Source organism: Drosophila serrata, unplaced genomic scaffold, assembly GCF_035046125.1.
Source record: "Drosophila serrata isolate PLE 108 unplaced genomic scaffold, ASM3504612v1 contig_293, whole genome shotgun sequence".
Lineage (NCBI taxonomy): Eukaryota > Metazoa > Arthropoda > Insecta > Diptera > Drosophilidae > Drosophila > Drosophila serrata.
The window spans coordinates 1,235,862-1,243,623 of record NW_028257191.1 but is presented as its reverse complement, the minus strand read 5'-3'; positions in this window follow the sequence as shown (position 1 = coordinate 1,243,623).

The following is a 7,762-nucleotide window of genomic DNA, read 5'->3' as shown; positions in this document are numbered from 1 at the left end:
TGGCTACTTTTTTTCTGAATTTTTGTGCGACCAATTTGCTCAAAGTGAGTCAGTGATTATTGGCCCAAAACTGTTGGTAATGTTGGCCTTTTGAATATGAAAATTTATGCTCGACATATACCTCTGCTTGCGACTAGCCTTAAATTTAATGAAGCCAAAATGATGTGAATTTATGCTGAATTTCAAACATTTTAATTTAATTTATAATTAATTTAGTTACTTAACTTTAATTTTACACACATTAATTTACTTTAAATGGAGTTCTCTAGTTGCATAGCGAAGATAATAGTGTAATGAAAATATGGTGAACTGGCCATTCGAACTTTAATCCCCTTTTCTAGCAAATCGTCGAGGGAGATCGATCTTCGCTGAAGGATAACTTGAGTGAGTTTTGAAAGAAGTTATTGATTCAAATGAAAACATACAAATGCCAAAAAAATGAGAATATTTGAAAACGAAAACAATTTGAAATAATTTAATTTAAAATACACTAAATGAAATCTACCTAAGCTATTGCAACAACTGAAATTAAGAAAAGAATCCAAAACTTAAAGACATGAAGTCCATTTATTTTAATAATTAAAAAAAGAGAAAACATGAAGTAAAACAACACTTTACCGACTCGTAGGATGACTCCACGGTCGTAGGGTTCCAAAGGGTCACTAGAGCCATGCTCTTGCGGCAGGTGATCTTAGGTTGGGTGGGTATAAAGCGAGCATAGTAACATCTGTTCTGTTTTCTCTACTTCCGCTTTTCTTCTGACTTTTCTTCTTAGTGTGAATTATGTTTATCGTCCTTCCGATTAACTTCTAGCTATTGTTTTGTCGCAGCACGCTCAATTTCTAGTCTTTTTAATTGTAATGTGTAGTCGTTGTCCGAGATCTGGGTGAGTCTTGCTCTCCCACCCCCAAATCCGACGAGCTAGAGCCGGAATATAAAGCGTGCCCCAGCAGCCCAGGTCGTCACCAACCCCCGACGCACTATATGGTTGCACACTACACTGAGGGAGAATTTTTACTCAATAATGTTTAATAATAATAAAATTTTAAGTCGATAAGACTTAAACATCATTTGTGGCCGATGCGTATTGCTCAGATCCTTCTTGTAATTTTTACATGTTCAAAGGGTCTTACAGTGGATCAGTTCAAGTTTTTTCGAATAAGTTAAACTTGACACATTCCATAAAATCAAAGAAAACAACTTAGTGTAGGGCCATAAATCGGTATCTTGCCAAGCAAGAAATAAAGGGCAGCACTGCTTTTAAATACAGGAATAAACTATTAAATAAAGCCAGTACAAATAGGGCATTAGTTGGTAATGACCAAATGATAAATGATAATTTATCATATTATAGAAACCTCGTTTCAGAAGAAAATGCAAAAGAGGACTTTGAAAAAGATCGCTTCAAAGATGCATTTGACATGAAATGCAACAATTTTGGACATTATATTCAGCACCTATCAACTAGGTTTGAGCTGTACTTATGGAACAAAGACCACATCCGTCTGTTCCTCAGCCGCATCAAAAAGGATACGTTGCATATAGATGCAACAGGATGTGTTGTGCAGCCAATGAAATTTGTAGGGAAAAGAATTTTTCTCTAGTTATTGGTGGCACATATTCCAGAGCAACACATCGTGTATCCCGTGCCCAATTCTATTTTGTCGAACCATTCCGCCTATGATATTGGCCTTTTTCTATGCGAGCTTAATAGGTTTTCTCGACAAAATAAATTCAATAACAGATGTCAGCTTTGTGATCATCCAAGCGGTTCTAAGGGAATTTAATGACTTGGATAGCATACAACAGCTTGTGTTTTAATTTTGTGTACCAAAAAAGAGAGACATTCCCGATAGTATGCGTTCAGTTTTGCACGAGCCACTATGCAAAAATAATGTGTTCAGACATTGACAAAACTGATGGGTTGTCAAATGTTGCATTAAGAGATTTCTTAAGAAATGCCCTAGGCCTGGCTTATAATATAGTTACTGTTAGTGAATTAGAAAAATGGTTCTTTAATATAGTAACTATTCTTTTATCTCCAGTTATAAACCACAAGGTACGTGAGGCTAATTCATACTTATTAGGAAGTACCTCGATGGCTTTTGATTTGAGAAAGCATCAGACAAATGCCAAGCCAATTCGAAAGAATATTGACTACACACTTAAAACCATTGCTGGTAAAAGTGAATTTTATAAACGATTCGAAATAATGAAGTCTCAAGTATTAGAGATAAGTTTATCATTCTATCATCCTAAAATGTCAGAAATTATTTTAGGAAAATGTATTGTTTATGCACCATTTTGGACCAATGTAATGGGAGTTTTTATTGATTTTAGCAATAAAAGACACAGTAATGGTCATGTAGAGTCTCTATTTAAGACACTGAAATACAGTGTGATAAAAAATAAGGAGGGGCTGAAACTTAAAAAATGTTCTTACAGAATCGTTCAAATCAAGGACGTTTTTGTCGGAAAATAAACGTTTTTACGTTCTAAATTGTAAGAATCTGTTTCGGTCTACACATACAATGAATTTAAATCAATTTGTGTATCACCTCGAATTAGATGATATATTAACACAGCAGAACAAAAAGTGTCTCTATAACTTTGTATTAGATGCAGCTTTAACTGCTATTATTTATATGTTAAATAACGCTACATTCATTAACCTTCCGTGTCAACTAAATGATTATGGTTTTCAGAATGAGGCTAAAATTAAAATAGCTTATGATGAATTAGTTATTCCTCACTGTTACCAAAATCATTTTAGTATATGCTTTGTAGATATAATTAAACAAGAGTTTATGTATTTAGATCTTTTCGGTCAAACAACAATGGCCGAAAAATGTATAATATATTACAAAGATATGTTAGACCGTATAAGCAAAATGAGTTATACTTGCGTCCCTATAAAACACGATACTCAAAAAGACGAGTATAATTGTGGCATTTTTATATTGCAGTTTGCAAAATGCTACATGCTGAATAACTCCATGACAAATTTGCAGCCGGCATTTTTGTTTGAAAAGGAAGTTTTTCAACAACTGCTTAGCCTGGGTGATTCCCCTGCTGACATTTGCTTGCATTGTGGCAAGCATTTATTCGATACTTGTCTGCAAACTGCGTTTGCATAACGTCAGCTGGCTAAAGGATGTATCTTTATAACAGTTTGTTGAAGCAGTGAATTCCTGGCTTTTTCCCATCCTTTGCATTCGAAAATGTTGAAAGGTATACAAAAAAAATCAAAGCTTCAGGAGCAGCTGCAGCTCAACCTCTGTTCACAAAGGAGGATCTTTTCGAAGCCTTTGCCGTGGACTTACTGGAGGCAAAGGAAGCAATGAATCACTTCGGATTCAATAACTACGGATCTTTCTGATCAACCTCTAGCACTGATGATGATTTTTCTGAGGGCTTTCGGGTCAGGAGCAAGTGGCCACAACTCAGAAGGACATAATCTTCAGGAGTGCTCCTTGCTCTATCGAGAAAACTCATTCTACCGGCAAGGGATTTTTTTAGGTACTGCTCTCGTACATGTAACGCAGGTATATAGAAGAGATTTTACCGCACGAACTATAGATTCAAAGTCAGCAATATCAATATAATCCCGCCAACAGCATCAACACTATTATCACAATCAACTCAGCCCCCGAAATGACTTTAAGACTTATCCAAAAGAGTATTTGGATGCTCCAATTAAATATAATGAATTGAACATTAATTGAGCAAACTTTTTTTAAATGTAGGTTTTCATGTTTACTTGCGAAAATCAAGAAGCAGGAATATACCACCTCCAGCTCCATAAAACAATTACATTTTTGGGTGACACAAGAGGAATTCGATGACCTGATTAAGAACATCGAGGAAGGAAGCTCAGTTTCCATAAACAGTAAAATTGTATTTTTTTTTTGTCTCAAAAAGGGGAAGTTTAAAATAAATATTCCAATATATTAAGTTTCAACAATCAAATTGTTGTCTCGAAAATATAACATTGTGTAGCAACCAAAATTAAAAAAATTAACTATTTCAACGATATTGATATCAATGAGATGGTGAATTCCAAAAAAAATACCCGAGACTGAAAAGCCTCTGGACACCGGAGGGCCAAACACAATTTTTACAAACATACCGGTGTACCCCCGGGATTTCCGTCGCCCATGGGTATCTTGTGGTAGCGGAGCTCCTCGCATGTGGCATGTTATAACTCGAATTTTTGAAAAGCCCGCGAAATCTTTCCAAATGAGAAGTAAACTTTATTGGAGCAAATGAAATAATTTTTACGGGACTTGAGACAAATTTTCTTCTTGTCAAGAAACCAAAATATAGATGTATTTATTATTTTAACAAGTAGTATATTTGTAGATGGGACATTTATATATATTATTTTATTTTGAATCGTAAGTCCCGTGGCGCCGGGGGCCTTGTGCCCGGTTGCATAATTCAGCTAAAAAGGGTATGTTCGTAATTTTGTCGGCATTACACTGGAGCCTGCCAGAAAAACTGTACATTTATATATATTTATTTATGGACATTATTTCATTTACTTTTTTTTTATTTGTTTATAAAGTAAAAAGCAATGACTGCCATTCTTAAATTATATTGTACCACTAAGCAAGAAATACATAGAGCAGTCAAACAGTACCAAATAGTACTATCACAAAAACGGCTGAGCCTGGCACCCCAGAGCACCCGAACGATATGTCTAGAACCCCAGAGTGCGTTCGGCTTTTTCGAGTTCGAAGCATTCTTTCGAAACCGAGTACACAAGAACAGTGCTACCAACTTTTGACCAACAAAAAAAGCTGTTTTTGACGGGAGAAGTGAAAAAAAGTTTAAAAAAAAGATTAAAAAAATAAAAAAAAAAAATTGAAAAATGTATAAAAAAATAGAAAAAATGTCAAAAAAAATAACAATTTAATAAGTTCATTTTTGTTCAAAAGATTTCCATAATTTGATCAATTTCTTCATGGTCTTCCGTATTTTCGTAAGACCTAATAGTTCCTATCATCTGCAGATATTTGATTGGCACTTCATAGTCGACGCAGCATTTCCCGACCCTTCGCAATCCGTTTCTGTATATTAAAATAAAAATGAATGTAAATAGAAATGAATATCTTTTACTTGAAATTAACACCTTACCTTATAGTTTGAATGCTGTTAGTCGTGCTAATTCCCATCGTCTGTGTCATCTCTGCTAATCCATGCCTTAAATTCATCACTTTTAAGCCAGACATCGCGGCATTTTTGTTTATACTCCTTCGGCATTTTAGAACTTGCTAACAATTTACGCGCACTTTTTATATATAGATGGAAACACTAAGCGAGTTATGACATTAGCGTATATCGATTAAAACAATCGATACGTCGCCACATTATCTGGTTTGTTCGTAAAGCTAATTTTGTACTTAAGTTTTAACAACACAAAAAAAAAAATAGGGAAAAAGCCAATTCAATTTCCAAAAAAAACCAGAATTCCCGCTTTTCACAATTCCCGCAATTCACAAATTTTTCCCGCAGTTAGCCTTTAAAAAAAAGCCTGTTTTGACGGGAAAAAATCTAAATTGGCAGCACTGCACAAGAATTCACTTTTCAGTGGCATATCGACCGTGGAACGATGAGCAGGTGTGCGTTTCTTTGCGCTGTGTTCTCGTTTCTGTGTATTTGTGTATATGTGTACAAGCGCTCGCACGTTTGCATGCGTGTGCAAATTTCTGTTTGCAGAGTCTTTTTCAAAGATTTTAGACGGCCACAGACAGTGCGCCGCGGCGGCGGCTCACTTGCTTATGACGTCACAGCAATACTTAGCTGCTAGCGCTTGCATTGGGGGACAAATTATTTAAGTTATTTAACTATAATTACTACTTAAGTTTAACGGCCGTTACGTTATCCGCTTCTGCGTCACCTATGAGCACGCCAGATAAAATGCTTGGCGGAGGAGATACTGCGGGACCACCAGCTGGAGTTCCGTTCCCACAACGCCCGAGGGCTCGGAGCGGACAAGCTCGGAGCCAATGGCTCCCGTATCTGGCAAGCCACCCATTAAGAAGAAGCAGACCAGGACTGAGTCCATGCGATTCTCCTTTACGCGCAGCATCTCGCGGAAGCAATACCAGAGCCAAAGCGAGCACCTAATGGACGGATGTACACCAATTTTGGTGGTGGATGCCAAGACACTTCAGGAGAACTTTGAGAAGGCTGCGGATGACAACGATCGGAACACCAACAACTGAAGCACGAAATTGAAAAATATCTCCGACGTGGATACGGACGAGGGGAGTAACTGGACGCCAAGTCGGAAGGAACGGATGTTGCGGATTTACCTCTAGCTAGTATTAATTTGGAGCTGAAATGAGGCCTTTACCTAATGTCTACCGACTAACAAATGCATAATATACTTAAATTCAACTGTTTATTCTCCAAGTTTTTCTGAACTTCATCTAATTTAACTAAAGGCTCATTCATTGCGAATAGTTTGTAGCTAGAATAGGTTTACTATCATGAACAAAAGCACTTATTTATAAACATTTTTTGAAATTTCTTATGCACGATTTATGTAAAACAAAACACCAAACAATATCCGATGTATTTAATTGGGGGACATTTTATTTTTATTTCATTTATTTATTTATTATATTATATATATGTATTTTTCCTCCTCCACCGGCTGCTGCTGTTGTTGCTGCTGCTGCTCCTGATCGGCCGGCATCTGCTGCGACGGAGGCTCCTCTTCCGGCAAAGGGCGGAGCACCTGCATAATTCCAAGCTGAACACGGCGTTGGTCGTCTCTTGCGTAACTCTGTGATATTCTGAAGGCATATGCCTGCCTTTGTTGCCTGTTAAGACCACCGGGTCCACCTTCAAGTGCTCCGCCCCCTCCACCGCGTCCAGGGACTATTCTATTTTTTTTCAGGAGTGCAAGGTTTTTGTTCCACCAGGGAACAGTGTGGGGGAGGGAGAAGGTGGTGTTCTGAGGTATGGATAGGTGGGCAGATTGGATTAGGATTTTTTTTAGGTGTAGCTGCTTCTGTGTTTGAGTTATTACTGGGTTGAGTATGAGTGGAGTGTTTGGAAATATGCGATCTAAAAAGGTCCCAATTGGCATTTTTAAGATTGAAGGAGGGTTTGGATGTGAGCGTTGGGGATGAAAGTGTAGGGAATATTGAGATTAGAATAGGGAAGTGGTCACTTCCGTGTAGATCATTGAGGACTCTCCAGTAGATCTCTGGGGAGATATTGGCTGTGGCGAGAGAGAGGTCAATGTGCGTAAATGTATTGTGTGTCGAATAGTGTGTTGGCGATTTATCATTTAGTAATGTGTAGTTGGATCTGTCGATGAATTTTGCAATTGTGTTGCCTCTGGAGTTGGATCTAGGGGAGCCCCAATATGGATGTCAGCTGTTTAAGTCTCCTAGTAAGATAGTAGAGGGGGATGTCGGGGTTAGAACATTTTCTAAGTTTTTAATGTTGAATCTATTTTTCTTTTCGAGTTAATTGAGACACAGGTGGCTTCAAAGTCTGGGCTGAGGGTTTTATGGGAGTGTGAGATGGAGTTATGCACCAAAAGTACTGCTCCTCCGAAAGCGTTGGTGCTGTCACTGCAGTATAGGGAGAAGTTTATGGGGATTGGTAGGGAAGATGTATTGGTGAGGTGGGTTTCTTGGAGTGCTATGATTTGGGGGTTGTGATGCTTTATGTGGATTTGTAATTCTGGGTAGTTGTTTCTGTAGCCTTTGATATTCCATTGTAGTATTTTTAACATGTT